The sequence below is a fragment of the Hemicordylus capensis genome, chromosome 3, assembly GCF_027244095.1.
Source record: "Hemicordylus capensis ecotype Gifberg chromosome 3, rHemCap1.1.pri, whole genome shotgun sequence".
In the NCBI taxonomy this organism is placed as follows: domain Eukaryota; kingdom Metazoa; phylum Chordata; class Lepidosauria; order Squamata; family Cordylidae; genus Hemicordylus; species Hemicordylus capensis.
The window spans coordinates 135,473,607-135,488,826 of NC_069659.1; the positions used below are offsets into that span (position 1 = coordinate 135,473,607).

Genomic DNA, 15,220 nt, shown 5'->3' on the forward strand with positions numbered 1-15,220 from the left:
TGGCTGCCATATTCTCCACCCAACTATCCCTTCTCACCTCAGGGAGCAGCAAGCCGGGCATTGCCCCGCTCCTTCATACCTAACCTAGTTTAAAGTGGCACAAGATTGTTCCTTTCTATGATCTCTGCACAAATCCTTACCCTCTCCTATCCTATATCCCCAGTGATGCAAGCGGAATGAAGCAGTATGCAATCCAGCTGAGAAAAAAAGCTCTCTTCCTCAAACTCTGCTGCAGTTGCTACAGATGATGTTCCAGCAGGGAGAGGAGGGAACATATGACTGGATATATATTTGGCACAACAACCACTTCTCCCCCAACTGTAGCAACAGCATGGGGATGCAGAGAAAACCTACACTGCATTGGTTTGGAAGAGAATGTCTGACTGGTCCACTCATCATGTGAGAAGCAGCATGTACATGCACATATTCCCCTACCCTGTACACTATTCCATCCCCACCACTGTCATGTGGGGCCAGAATGTACAGCCCACCCCTCACTACATGATTAAAATGCTACTTCAAAGGATCATCCAAATCAGTTCAGACTCTCCAATCACCTAGCTCATTCTCTTGCTAAGTGTTGTGTAAAGAGAGTGCAAAAGGGATTGTACTTTGTGTGTTATCTTAGGTCTTCACATATATATGAGAGTTCACGTTTATGATAGCAGACATGTCTGTGAGCCATTTGAGAAGCAGACCCTCTAAGGCTTGCCCCACCCCCCGCCCATGTTCCAATGATTGCTCTGGAGGGGACTGAGACAAAATATTTCCTCCATTTCCTTCAAGCCTGGAAACTCTGAGGAAATATCTTGTATCAGCCCCTGCCAAGCTTTCCTCAGAACATGGGGGGCAAGCCTCAGAGAGTCTGCTTCCCGAATCTCACAGGCATGTCTGTTATCAGAGAAGCTGGCAGAAACCAGCTTTCAGCAAATTGTCATTCCCAGGCACTTAAATTTCATCTGCTAAAATCATGGATAAGATCAGAACCGGCCCTGCAGTGAGGCAGGGTGAAGCAGGCCACATCAGGTGGCAGACTGTAAGCCAATTCTCAGGGGCTACATGGCAACCGCACCCCAGAATGTGCTCCTCCCATGAGCGGCCTGAAGAGGAAGGAAAATGAAACGTCATTGCTTCTCCTCAGTGCTTCCTAATAAAAAAGGAAGGAAAGGGAGGGGTTTTGAAGGAAGGAAGGAATTAGGAAGTGATTTTAATAGAAAAAAATCGACTGCAGAGGCAAGGGAGGGGCACCATTTAGTTCTTCTCTGCAGGCAGCAAAATCTCATGGCCAACACTGGATAAGATCAAGCTGGAAAACATTTAGAATCTACAACTCTCTTTTAAAAACATCACAACACACAATTAGATATTTCCATTGGTTAGTATGTAGCAGTGTAGGCAGGGACAGGTTGTAATGCTGTCATGGTAGGCCTATGGGGGAAATAGTTTTATTAGTGTTGATTAAAAGCCTTAAAGCACTGCTGAGACACTAACTTGTTCCGATTTAATCCTAAAAATAAAAATCCACAAACAAATCAAATTGCAATGTTTTCTTTATTGATGCAGCCTTTTACATTGTGTACACAGACAATCTAGGAACAAAGAACATGTCAAAAATGTCTCTTTTTAGAGCTGGGACATTGGGACAAAGGAACTTGGCTTTCCTTAGTGAACAAGGTGGGGGGAAATGCTCAGATGCTTGAAGGAAAAGGAAGTCAGGGTGTCTCAAAGACAGGGCAATACAGCAGGTGACACAGAGCATGTCGCCCGGGGCCACTGCGGTAGGCTACTGCAGCTCTTCTCACACATGTTCTTGAATGAATGGTTTTCTCCTGAGGCAATGCTACACAGAATGAGTTAAAAACCACTTTGGAACATCAGATGTCATGTCAGAATGCTTCACGTACACTGGCGCAGCAGTGCAGTGCATATAATGATTTTTTACCGCTTCATTTGTCATATCCAAAATGTGCACGTAAAGCCTAATATTGCCCACTTAAGTCTCCAGGACTCTTTTCATCAATGTCAATATACTTTTGATTGGACCTTAAAATAAATACTCCTTGCTAAATAATGCTGTAGGTCACCAGTATAGGCACAGATTTTAAAATAGCTTCCCCATTTTCTTGCCTGACATTCTAGCTGTCCTCACCAAAGCCATGAAGAAAATCCTTTAGTTGCCTATAGTAAGCTCTTGATTGCTCCAGTCTTATACCCAACAGCCCTAGAAAAAGTACATGTACATGATTTAGGGAAAGAAGCAAAATACAGACATATAATTCAAAAATGGATATACGTAGACAACCATTTTTATCACCCATTCTACCACAAGGATTACTGTACATCTCCTGATGCATGGTTAATGTCTCTGTTTGACTTAGCAGAATCATTCCCATGACCAAACTATCCTGGGGTGAGAGGACATACCCCAAGATCATCCATGTTGGCAAAATATTTTTAACAATGAAAACTAAATCATGTGTTAATTTGCAATGGAAATGGTAAAGCTAGCCATCAAAGTTATCTGTTATCAATGGTACACATTTATTGAAGTAGAGGAACCATAGTTTGCCCAGTTTGAACTATCATGTTGCAGAGGGAATCAGAGGGGAGAAGGGAGGGAGAAGGGGATGGGCAAAACCTGAGAATAGCCAAAACATTTGTTTTTGTTTTAACATGATTTAATTGTATTTTTATTCTGTTGCTCTATTGTTTAACTTTGTGAGCCATCCACCCATCCGCTATGGGGTGGCCATCAAATAAAGGAGTAGGAGTAGGAGTAGTTGTTGTTAACAACATGGTTTGATATTGTATGTGAACCAAACCAATGTCCTGCATATAGACTATTAATCAAACAGGTACAATATTATACCATTTTTAGTGGGTTTTTTAAAAATATATTTTTCAATTTTCTTTATAGAGATTCTTCAAGAACATTTTGATTGCTATTTTCAAATAGTATATGCAAGTATTATGACAATGACCACAAATAACAATGCTCTTCCAAAAATAGCTATTATTCCTAGGACATTTTTTCCTACACTTCCAAAAGTTATTAACAAAATTATATATTCTTTGCAGATCTACTAAGTTATTATTGAAATGGAAAAGGAATAAATGTTTTTAATTTTTATTTTCTCAAAAATGCAAACAAACACAAGTATCTATCATTAGTCAAGAACATAAATATATTTCATTAGGCAAGGGTGAGGGAAAAGGTTATATATCAACTATATTAAATTAGGAGGAGGAAGAGGTCACCTCTTTTGGATCCTTGTCACATTTGCAATGGCTCCTTGGACTCATTGCTGTGATCATGGATGTCCCACATCATTTGTACACCAGCGAAAATACCTGTATGACCTGATATATCCAGCACACAGAAGAGCCCTGACATTGGCTCGGCTGTATGTGCTGCCCTCTGTAGTACTGAAGGGTAGGTATAGGAGAGTTCCTTATTTGGAGAGACTGTGCCCTTGTGGAAGTGGGAATATTGAGATGGTTGGTCATGTGCTTCTGTATTTTTCTTTCTATCGCGAGCTGCGTTCCAAATATATTGCTCCTCTCATTCTTAGATACCCTGACAATTCAGATGAATTCTATATAAACTTATTTCTTTCTGATAAACACACATACGTCTCGTACACAGTAGCCAAATTCTGTACAGCTGCGATTAAAATTCGCTCATGGTGTGTCAGAAACAGTCAATTTTAATTGTCCCTGCTTTTTCTATTTAATTTTGTTTTAGCTTTTTTAAAAAATCTCACTCTTCTATGTAACTGATTTTTTATATGTATATGCATGTATGTGTTTATATTGATATCTACCCTCAGGGTAGATTTATTTGATTGGGATTTTGTATTTGATCAAAGATCACAATAAACTGAACTGAACTGAACATCATTTGTACAAATGCTCTAAAACAGCTGTCCTTCTAAAGGGCGCACATTTAGCATGGAACTGTAATACATTAGGAGGTAAGCCTGGTCCTGCCACAATTTCAGTCTCCTCCCTGCCAGTCTGATAGAAGCTGCCCACAGCTTGCCAGCTTGAATGATGGTAACTCAGTGACCTTTTCTTGTTTTCATGTCTGACTTTTTCCAGCCAGCCCCTCCTAACTGGGCAAAGAAGCACCTTTTTCAAGTGATGGCTCCTTGTATTTAGAAAGAGGGGAACATCTGTCCCTATTCAGCCCAAACCTTAGCGGCAGGATAGCAGGATGTGGATGGCAGGAGCTGCTCAAGGTATTTCAGCATCCGAGAAGAGGTGCAAAGTGCTGCCTTCCCCCACGCCTCTGGTGGGGGCCAAGCCCATTCCAAAGCAACCCTTGCAAGCTCTGAGTGTGCACTGTGCAAGGGGAGCAGGGAGGAGGGAAGGTTGCCAGCAGCCTCCTGTCCTCTCCTCCTGCTTCTTGCAAGCTTGGCAAAGAGTGTGAGGAGGTGCACTCCTTGCAAAGCTTGCAAGGGTCCCCTGCTGGCTGCCCAATAAACTGCTGCCCGCCTTTCCTTGCATCATGAAACGGCCACCCCGATAGTGAGATACATAGTTGTCAAGGAGCAAAACCACCACCAAGCTCCCTGGCAAAGCTGATGCTGAAGTCATCAGCCTCACGCCCTTTGGATCAGTGTCCATCTCTCCTTTCCCAAGACCTCCTCAGGAGAGTGCAAGCCATCCACAGACTGGTCATTTCCCACCATAAGTTCTTGTAGGGCATTAAATATGATTCCTGAACTTGATTGCTGAACTTAAATCCTGAATTTATTCAGACAAGAGAGATCCAGAATAATTCTTAGAGTAGAAGACTGCTTATATGTTCATCCATCTTGTGGAAATACGAGCTTAAAAAACACACCACTCACTTGGATGGATTTTCCCACAAAAGCCATAATGTCTGATTGCTACACAACATTATCAAGAGTTTCTTCAAGAATTGGTGTGCGATTTATAAGAGTGAACTGAAGTTCCATTATATCCCTCCTAAGCCTTTATAATAGCAAAACCTTTGGTGTAAACTGCTTTGAGAACGTTTTTGTTGGGAAATGGTATATAAATTTTTGTAATAAACATTTTGATATAAGGTAATTTTGGGGCTGGAGAGTTTATTCTTTGGTGACTCACAATCGCAAAGCAAGGCACCACAATACACTTCAGGATTTAAACTGAATGAATAAATATAGATATAACACAATTATATACATTACTTGTTTTTCTTGGCTTCTTGAAGGAGTCTTCTAATAGGGTATGTGATGTCAGCTAGTGGAAAATCCCATCAGGAGAAGAATGTGCTACAGGGCTGAATTAGCAATGGAAATGGGCATTCAAGAAGTTGCATTTTGTCATTTGCTTGAACCGTGTATTCTTCTATGTAGAGTAGGCCTGCTCAACTTAGGCCCCCCAGCAGTTTTTGGACTACAACTCCCATAATTCTCAGCCACAGCAGCCAATAGCCAGGAATTATGGGAATTGTAGGCCAATATCTGCAGGAGGGCCGAAGTTGAGCAGGCCTGATGTAGAGTGACCCTAATCCAGTTGAAGTCACATGAAACAACTGATGGCCTCAATTGTCATTTGAATCCAAAGGCCCATCTCCCTGGTTCAAGAAAGCTCGGGTGCCCATTGTAGCTTGCTCTTGCTGGAATAGGGTGACTACCTGTTGCCACAGCTTCGGCTAACCATTTTGCAGACTCTACTCTAACTTGGCCACAATGGTCTCTTTCTGGGAAGGTGGTCACCCCATGTCTGGCCTGTCCTGCTTCCCACAGCAGGTGGGGACTTCCATTTAAAGACAACAATAGCAACATTACACACAGAAGACCAGAAGATCAAGGAGATCAAGCTAGGCTGGAATCCTGCCATAACTAATAAGTGCTTTTTTATGTGGAAGGAATGTTTCTCATATGGAGGAGCCATCCATTACTTGAGCCCTCACCGGCAGTCTGAGACATGGAGAGAGGGAAGTGGCAAGTGAAAGATATGTCAAAAAGAATAGGAAATGAGGGTCTGAAGGCAGATAATGCCGGAATCTCGCTGAACCTAAGCCCTCCATGGAAAACCAAGCACTGAATGCTGGCACATTAAAAAAAGGTGAGATATAAATATACTAAATAAAAATTATTTGCTCTTATATAGTGCTTTATAGGGCATTCAAAGCATTTCACACAGACTATCTTGCAGTAATCCTTACAACAATCCTGAAAGGTAGGCTGGTATGAAGAAAAGAGGCGCCCAGGTCTGGGAGCTCTTGTCCTAATGCCAGCAGGGATGGGATGCTTCCCAGTTATTGCACAGAGTGTTGTGTGTATGGCTATCTACCGAAGGTCCGGAAATCTTGGGTGTGTGCTCAGCGCAAAGAGCTCTTGGCTCTTAGGGAATAGTTTTGTTCCCTTGGAGCAGGGCCATAGGGTCTATTGCACAGGCAGGGGAGGAATTGTCCCTAGGCCCCCCAAGGCTCCTAAGCCAGTCCTGCTTGCCTGCTGGCCCTCTCTCCTGCTCGCCCCCCTGCTCTGGAAAGGCAAGCTAAACAGCTTGCAAGCTGCTGCATTTCCTTCAGTCTCCGAGTTGCTTGGTGGGTGGGCGGGGCTTCTAGAAAGGCCTCCATGCAGGCCTCACTGAAGCCTGAACTGCTGGCTGGCTATCAGATAGCAAGGAAGGGAGGAAGGAGGCAGGCATGCTGGCCAGCGCTGGCTGCCCTTGCCCACCACAGCTCTGCCCAGCTTTTGACTTCTCAGGCTTAGTAATGGAGGTAGGATTTGATTTCCTTTTTGTGGTCCCCCTCCCCTTGGCTATTTAGGGATTGGCTTGCCATAGGGCTTTAATATAAGGGGGGGGGATATAGGGCTGATTGAGAAGACTCTGAATATTTAATTCAGACATTGAGGAATTTTCTGGTTTTTAATTTTTTTTAATTTAAAAAACATTATTTTTAAGTCCTATAAGTGGCTTTTTTCATGGCAGAATCCCCTTTTAGACCATAATTCCACCCCCATATGGAAGAAGCTGTGCTTTGCTTTCATTTAAAAAAACCATCCCCCTTTCTGCTCCAGCCTTTAGATGATGATTATGATGATGATTAAATACATTTCTATACTGCCCAAATCACAAGTTCTCTGGGCGGTTTACAAAACAATAAAAAAATCACCTGGAATAACTTGGCATAGGGCTTTGGTATTGAGCAGAGAGATGTAGGGCAGAGTGGGAGGAATATGTATATTTAAATTGAAGTGGATTGGACAAATTGTTGGTTTTTAATATTTTTAAAATAAAAAAAAATAAAAAAGTTCTATAAGTGGCTTGTTTCATGACAGAAAATTACAAATTCCTTTAGGTTTCAGTGATATGTACTTTCAGCTAAATGTTAGATTTGCTGCCTGAGGCTGCAATTCTCTACACACTTACCTGGAAGCAAACATTACTGAATTTGTTAGGATTTCTGAGAAAACATACAAAGGATTGCAATGCACGGTTGAAAATCTCCTTTGTTAACCAGCAGTGAGGGGCCCGTTTTAAAATCTTGTCCCCAGGCCCACTCCAGCCTTGCTACACCCCTGCCTCGAAGCCAAGGTGGCTGACCTGGTGAAGCTTTGGGAGGCAGAGAGGTGTGTGTGGCTGAGACGCTCAGGGATCTGATAGAAGCATCCCCGTCCCAGGCTGATAGCACTTCTGCTGTCATGGAGAGTGAAAGACTCAGGGAAAGAGGACATCTGAGGAAGAGGGAAACACTTCCTTAGCGGGGAACCCATCCTTGGGTGATGCACACATATCCTCTCACACAGAGGATACTCCTCCAGGGGCTGGGGACCTCCTAGTAGCAGGGGCAAAGAGAGATGAATCTGTGACCTGTGTGTAGACCTCACAGTGACTTGCCTGCCTGGTGTGAAGGTTGCGGATGCCACATTGCATCTAAGTAGGCTGTTAGGCAGTGCTGGGGAGAAGTCAGCTGTTGTGGTTCACGTTGGCACCAATGATGTTGGGAAGTGCAGTCGGGAGGTCCTGGAAACCAAATCTAGGCTGCTAGGTAGCATACTGAAGTCCAGGACCCGCAGGGTAGCATTGTCTGAAGTGCTACCTGTTCCACGTGCAGGGTCAGCGAGACAGGTGGAGCTGAGGGGTCTTAATTCGTGGATGAGATGGTGGTGCCAGGAGGAGGGGTTTATATTTGTTGGGCAATGGGATACATTTTGGGGAAAGCAAAGCCTGTACAACAAGGACGGGCTCCACTTGAACCAAGGTGGAACCACACTACTGGCACTTAAAATCAAGAAAGTCGCAGAGCAGCTTTTAAATGACACCTTGGGGGTTGCTGACAGGAACTAGGTGGTATCTGGTTTGGCCAACAAAATCCCTGAAGGTGTGAGGGTGCACATGTTTTGGATAAACCAGAAAGGGACAGAGTACAGCCAGGAGTTGAACAGAAGGAAATACATGATAGCTTGCCAAATAGGTCAAATGATGGTAAGGGAGATAGTACCCACCAATACCAGGTAATGGACTCGGCATGTAGGTGTTTATATACCAATGGCAGAAGCCTTTGAGCGAAGATGGGTGAGCTGGAGTGCTTGGTTACTAATGAAAACATAGATATGAATGGGTGTAATGGAAACCTGGTGGAACAGTGAGAACCAGTGGGACGTGATTATTCCTGGATATAAACTATACAGAAGGGACAGGGAGGGGAGGAATGGGGGTGGAGTAGCACTTTATATTAAAGAAGGGATAGAATACAAGAATCTAGAAAACCTAGTTGGACCAGAGTCCTCCACAGAATCATTGTGGGTAACATTACGAGGACTGAAAGGAAATGTGTTACTAGGGATGTCCTATCACCCTCTGAATCAAAGCACTGAGAGTGACCTGAAGTTGGAGAAGCAAATCAGAGAGGCGTCAAAGAGACACAGGGCAGTAATAATGGATGACTTCAGCTACTTGCACATAGACTGGGTAAATTCACATTCAGGTAAGGAAAGAGAGGCCAGATTTCTAGACATGCTAAAAGACTGTGGCTTAGAACAGTTAGTTGCAGAACCAACCAGAGAGATGGCGACCTTGGACTTAATCCTAAATGGTGCCCAGGACCTGGTGCGAGATGTTAAGAGTTGCAGAACCATTGGGTAGCAGTGACCATAGTGTGATCCAATTCATCATATATGCAAGTGGAGAATTGTCAAGGAAGTCCAACACAAATGCATTGGACTTTAGAAGAGGAACCTTCTCAAAAACGAGGGGACTGGTTAAAAGGAAGTTAAAAGGGAAGGTCAGTGGGGTCAAATCACTCCAGAAAGCGTGGAACTTATTTAAAACCACAATACAACAAGCACAGTCAGAATGTATACCAAGAAGGAGGAAAGGTACCACCAGGTTCAGAGGGACACCAGCATGGTTAACAAGTAGAGTCAGGGAAGCTATAAAAGGGAAGAAGACCTCCTTCCAAAAATGGAAGTCCTGCCTAAATAAAGAGAACAGAAAGAAACATAAACTCTGGCAAAAGAAATGCAAGGAGACAGTAAGGGATGCAAAAAGAGAGTTTGAGGAGCATATAGCTAGGGGTGTCAAAGGGAACAAAAACGTTTTAAATATATCAGAAGTAGAAAACCTGCCAGGGAGGCGTTTGGACCCTTAGATGATGAGGGTGTGAAAGGGATGATTAAGGAGGATAAGGAGATTGCAGAGAAGTGGAATGAGTTCTTGCATCTGTCCTCACAGTGGAGGATACTGACCATATATCCTCTCTGGAATTGAGCTTTTCAGGTTTAGGGGCTGAAGAACTGGGTAAATTTGAGGTGACAAGGGAATATGTCTTGAAAAACTAAAAATTAACACATTTCCAGGGCCAGATGGCATCCACCCAAGAGTTCTGAAGGAACTCAAACATGAAATTGCTGATCTCCTAACAACAACAAAAAAGTGACTTGTTCCTACAATCAGGCTCTGTATCAGAGGCCTGGAAAGTAGCCAATGCAGCTCCGATTTTCAAGAAGCAATCCGGGGGGACTCCCTCTCTCATAACACTCAAACTAGGGGCCATCCCATGAAACTGAAGGTTGGGAAATTTAGGACTGACAAAAGGAAGTACTTTTTCACACAGTGGGACTGTTCTCATGAGCAGCAAAAATTGGGCTAGGCCTAGCCCGATTTTTTCTGCTCGTGTAAACCACCAGGCTCGCAAGCAAGCCCAGTGGCTTACAAGCGGCTAGCCTGCTTAGATAGCCCGCCCCTTAAACTGGGGGGGACGCTCCACAAACCCGGTTTTTAAAATCGTGAGTAGCTGCAGCGCAGCGCAGCTCTGCATCGCGGCTACTCATGGGCAGACACCTGCCTGGGAGGCTTAAAAGCAGCCTCCCGGCTCAGAGGTCTCTCCAGTATGCCCTGCATGCTCGTGCAGGGCATACTGGAGCTTCCAGGGGCCACGCAGCCCCTGAACTCCCCAGCCCTGGCCGGCTCCGTGACGGAGCCAGCAGTCGTGTGGGCAGCTACTGCGGCCACCCAGAGCAGACTGCTGGCTAAGCCCGTTCTCCCCACAAACCCCCTAGAGGCTCTTCTCCATAATCGTGAGAAGAGCCTCAGTGTATAATTAATCTATGGAATTCTCTGCCATGGGATATGGTGATGGCCACCAGCTTGGATGGCTTTAAAAGGGGCTTAGACAAATTCATGGAGGACAGGTCTATCAATGGCTACTAGTCTGGTGGCTATGGGCCATCTCCAGCCTCAGAGATGCCTCTCAATATCAGTTGTGGGGGAGCAACAGCAGGGCAGAGGGCATGCTTACCTGTAGGCTCCCAGAGGTATCTTGTTGGCCACTCTGTGAGACAGGATGCTAGACTAGATAGGCCTTAGGCCAGATCCAGCAGGGCTCTTCTTATGTCCTCAGCTCTTAAAAAGACCATCATTGGCCTGAAATAACAATACTTTGTAAATCTTATATAGTTTGTTGGTCTGTTTTTTAATATTGTAAACTGCTTTGGGTGCCTTTGTCAAGGCAGAAAAGCAGTATAAAAATGCAATAAATTAAATTAACTACCATGTTGTGGATGGGGCTGAGGGTGAGAGAGTAGCTTACTGAAGGTCATTAACTGAGCCCATTTCAGAAGTAACATTTGAACCCAGTACTTTGATTCACAGCCTTTTAGGCAATGTACCGCATCACTGCTCTTATGGGTGCTCTTTCACTTCCTGCAACACATGAATAAAAAGTTGCCAGGCATAATAGTAAGAGGACCACAGGCTCCTAGATCCTGTGGGACCCTAAGCCTTCCATACAACAGTGGCCAGCTCTCACTAATGAGATATGGTGCTGGCTAGGGGTATGAAAACAAATTTGACAGTCCAGCGCCGGACCGAACACCCCCCAGTTCGAATACCCAAGCCGTTGGGGGGTGTTCACGAATAATTATTGTTTTTTTAGTCACTTAACCCCTCTGGAGGTTGCTAGCTGCTCTTCGGCCTGTTCTGGGCCTCATCTCCGTTGTTGTGGCCATTTTGGAGGCTGCTGCACATGCCTAATGGGCCTCTGCGTGGCCTGGCTCATGAACAGGCCACACAGAGGCCCATTAGGCATGCACAGTGTCCTCCAAAATGTCTGCCGTGATGGGGGTGAGGCCCAGAATGGGCTGAAGAGCACTTGGGATGGACGAAAGAGCTCCTGGAACAGGCAAAGGGAGAAACTTTGGAGGCTGGCGGGGGGGGGAGGCACCTCTGGAACCCCCCCCCCCAGCCACGCTAGCGACCCCCAGAGGGTGTAGGTGACTAAAAAGAATTTTAAAAAAATATTTATTTGCAAACACACACCCCCAATTGAACCAAACCAAACAGGGGGAGTTTGAGGGGGTGCCAGACTGAACTGGCCTGTTCGGTCCAGGTCCAGTTCAGACTCAAACCAAACCGGGCCAGCTGGTTTTGTGCACACCCCTAGTGCTGGCAATTATGAAAGCCTAGCATCTTGGGCTTCTGTTCAAACACTGAAGAGATGTCAAATGGCCAGCTAGATTTGAAAATTATTCTTGGGCCTGGTTTCCCCTTTTGAAAGGCAACCTGAAGGTTTGATAGATTGGTTGATGGCTGTAGGGAGCCTATGAAGACTGGTTGTCTCCCAGACTGCATGAACTGAGTTTCCCTTCACTAACTCTGCTGTGATGGGTGGCTCCTGGTCTGCTCTGCTGCTTTCTGCCATGACCTCATCTTCTGGCCCCAACATCAGAACCTGCAGGTTGCCACAGGGACAACCCCACAATTTTTTGCATCATCACTGTTCAGTTGCCCATTTCTCAACTGATGCCAGTTCAGTTGGAGTTTTACTCTCAGGAAAGATAATATCTGCTCTCCTTTGGAGATTACCAAAATATAAGTTCAGAGCTGCTAAAGATTGGACATTGTCTCTCATCATGCTAGGCAGGAAATTGTGGGATTAAAGGGGCTTAGTAGAGCCCCTTTAATAAAGGAGATTATTATTTTTTTAAAGTTCCACTATTATACGCCTCCAAATTATATTGCTTATCAATATGACAACTGTTAAACTAATAACTTGAAACTTAGTGTGTGTGATCTACTTTATGATGTCTACAAAGATATCTGATTTTTAAAATGCCAAGCTGCAGCAGGTAAAAAGGTGCAGAAAACTGACACTTTGGTGCTTCCCCCCAGTCTTTAGAACAGTGTAGCACAAATTTCTTGCAAATTTGGAAGAAAACATCTGATGTACTCTGACAGACTGTTTTTTGGTCTGGTGAAGTTTTTTGCTGTTTTTGCGGACAGTGCTGTTTTTTGGTCTGGTGAAGTTTTGAGCAGCGGTTCAAAAGTTATTAAGGTTTTCTTTCCCTATTAAAGTCTATGGAAAGTAAGTACGGGTGAAGTTAGGCAGAGCATGATTGTTTAGATCAGGGATTCTCAACATTGGGTCCCCAGATGTTATTGGACTTCAGTTCCCATAATCCCCAGCGGCCTTTGGTTGGGGATTATGGGAGTTGAAGTCCAATAACATCTGGGGACCCAACATCCCTGGTTTAGATAATGAAGCCAGCATGCTGACACATTTTGCCAGCCAGCTATTAGATTATGTTGTAGGTGCAATGCCTCTTTAATGATGGAAGTTCATTAAACTCTTAGGTAATTGGGGGAGGGAGATAAATACTGGGAAATCCAGGTAGATATGTAGAGCAGTGTGGGGAAGAAGCAGTGTGTGGGATTATTTTCGAGGCAGCATCCTCTTCTTCCCCCACCACAACTCTCTCATCTGTGTCAGGCAGAGAGCGACTCCCTCACACGGCTCCAGAATTACCTCACACTTCTGTCAGTTGACAGTTTCCTGCTGCCCCTCCCCCACAGTCAGAATGCTGACAGGAGAACTGCCCTTGACTTCTGCCATGGGCAGGGCTACTTTGCTGACACCTATTTTATAAAAATCACTAATCTCAGCGAGCTTGAGATAGCCTTAATTCTGGTCCTAAACCAGCAGGGTTTTTTGACCACCAATATTTAGAAGCTACCTGTGTAGTTATGGGTCAAAGCCTGCTTCCACAGCTTGGCTTTTCCGTTTGTTCTGCCTTCTGTCCAAAGACCTTCTCCTTAGATGGAACCATTAACTTGCATGCCCCTTACAAAGTAGGTGAGTTCTCTATTCCCGCACCCCCACTTCATTTCCATTAATAATGAAAAAGGGCTCACCATCGCATGGTGAGAGAGCAGTAAGAGCGGCTAATGTCATCAGCCTGATCTTGAATTAGGAGCTGGTTCTTGCTCGTGGCAGCCGGGAGCTGTAGGAAGTTAATACTCCAGCCCGCTTCCCTGTTCTTCTAGAGAAGACCCATTTCTTTGCTGGATACTTGCCTTTAGATGAATGTAGCAACTCCCCATATGGTCTTGAAGCACTGCTCGAGGGGCTGCAGGAGGAATGAGCCTGGCTTTCTGGCTGGATGCAGGTCACGGGTCTTTGGGGGTTCTTCCCCGGGGCTAAACACGCCAAGGCTGGCTAGTTCTGGGGAACTCCAAGCTAACATTAAACGTTAACATTAGTACAACAATAATGTGAACTTCTCAGACTTGCTTTTGTCCAAAGAACTAGAACAGATTATGTAAACAGCCTAGAGTTTTGAACTGTGGAGGTGTATAAATGTCTGAAAGAAAGAAAAAGAAAACAAACCATTCTTTCCTTCTTTCCTTTTAGGGGCAGAGGAAGAGAGACCTTGTGTGAGGAGGCCCATCAGCTCCATCAGCCACTTAGTGGCCCAGAAGCTGTTGCTGTCTCTCCTGCTGCCAGCGCATGGGGCTGCTTCTGAGGGAACCACTTTCCTTTGGTGGTCCAGCACCTGTGACTGAACCATCAAAGAAAAGGGTGAAAAGGATGAAGCATTCCAAAAAGATCAAAGAGGCAGCCCCAGGCAGAAAGCAGCAGAAAGGAGAAACTGCCCCAGGAAGACAGACCACCAGCCCTCCAGGGGAAAATTCCCAAAGCTGGTCTGAGTCTGGCCAATACACCAGGAGGGAGTGTGCCTTCTGGGGTAAAACCCCTTCCCCACCTGGGGAAGGGGAGACTCTCTAGAAGGAGGCGGAGGCTGCGGTGGATCCTCCTAGAAGAGTGCAGCCCATTCCCAGGAGCAACCTGACTCTGGACCTTGGAAAGCTGGGCAGGGCTTCTTCCCACTGGGGCAGAACTGTTGCTTTGGCCTGTTGAGGGAGATGGTTCTTCTCCAGGTCTCTTCATCCAGGAAGAAGACCCTGACCCCAATGGGGAGCCCTCCAGCAAAGCCACTGCCTTCTTCATGGCAAGATCCACTGGCTTGGCAGAGGCCCGACCCACTGCCAACACTGATGATCAACATGCTGCCCTCCCCACAAGTTAGAGCCACCCACTACTGGGGATGCCCACCGTTAGTCTCGAGCAAAGAGGCCTAACCAATGCCACCACACTCCTTGCTGTAGCCACACCCTTGGAAAGAAACATAACCTTTCCCAGGGGCCGTGGCTTCAGGTGCAGGCCTTAAGGAGACCGGCTGATCTTCCGGCAGCAACCTCTTGGAGGTGAGACAGCAGTAGTGGAAAGCCACCACCCAAAACATCATGATGTGTGCTGCTGGGACACCTCTGCTAGCTCTTGCCAATTCTTCCTTGCCATGTTGAGAGAACTGGTCCTTTGCTGCCATGAACTGCAGTCAGCCCCCCGTTCCCTCTGGATGAGACCTTAGAGGAGGAAGATGGCGTGGTACAGAACCTGGACCTATTGCAGACCTCAGAG

At 45.4% G+C, this 15,220-nt stretch overlaps 1 long non-coding RNA gene across 1 annotated transcript; it reads right to left on the minus strand.

The window, feature by feature from the left end:
- Positions 1-1,532: 1,532 nt before the first annotated feature.
- Positions 1,533-13,289, minus strand: LOC128352461 (uncharacterized). The gene is made up of 4 exons (XR_008320424.1): positions 12,117-13,289; positions 10,763-10,887; positions 5,199-5,290; positions 1,533-2,221 (listed from the first exon to the last, which is right to left on the minus strand). It is a non-coding gene; the product is annotated as an uncharacterized LOC128352461 (long non-coding RNA).
- Between the last annotated feature and the right edge of the window lie 1,931 nt (positions 13,290-15,220).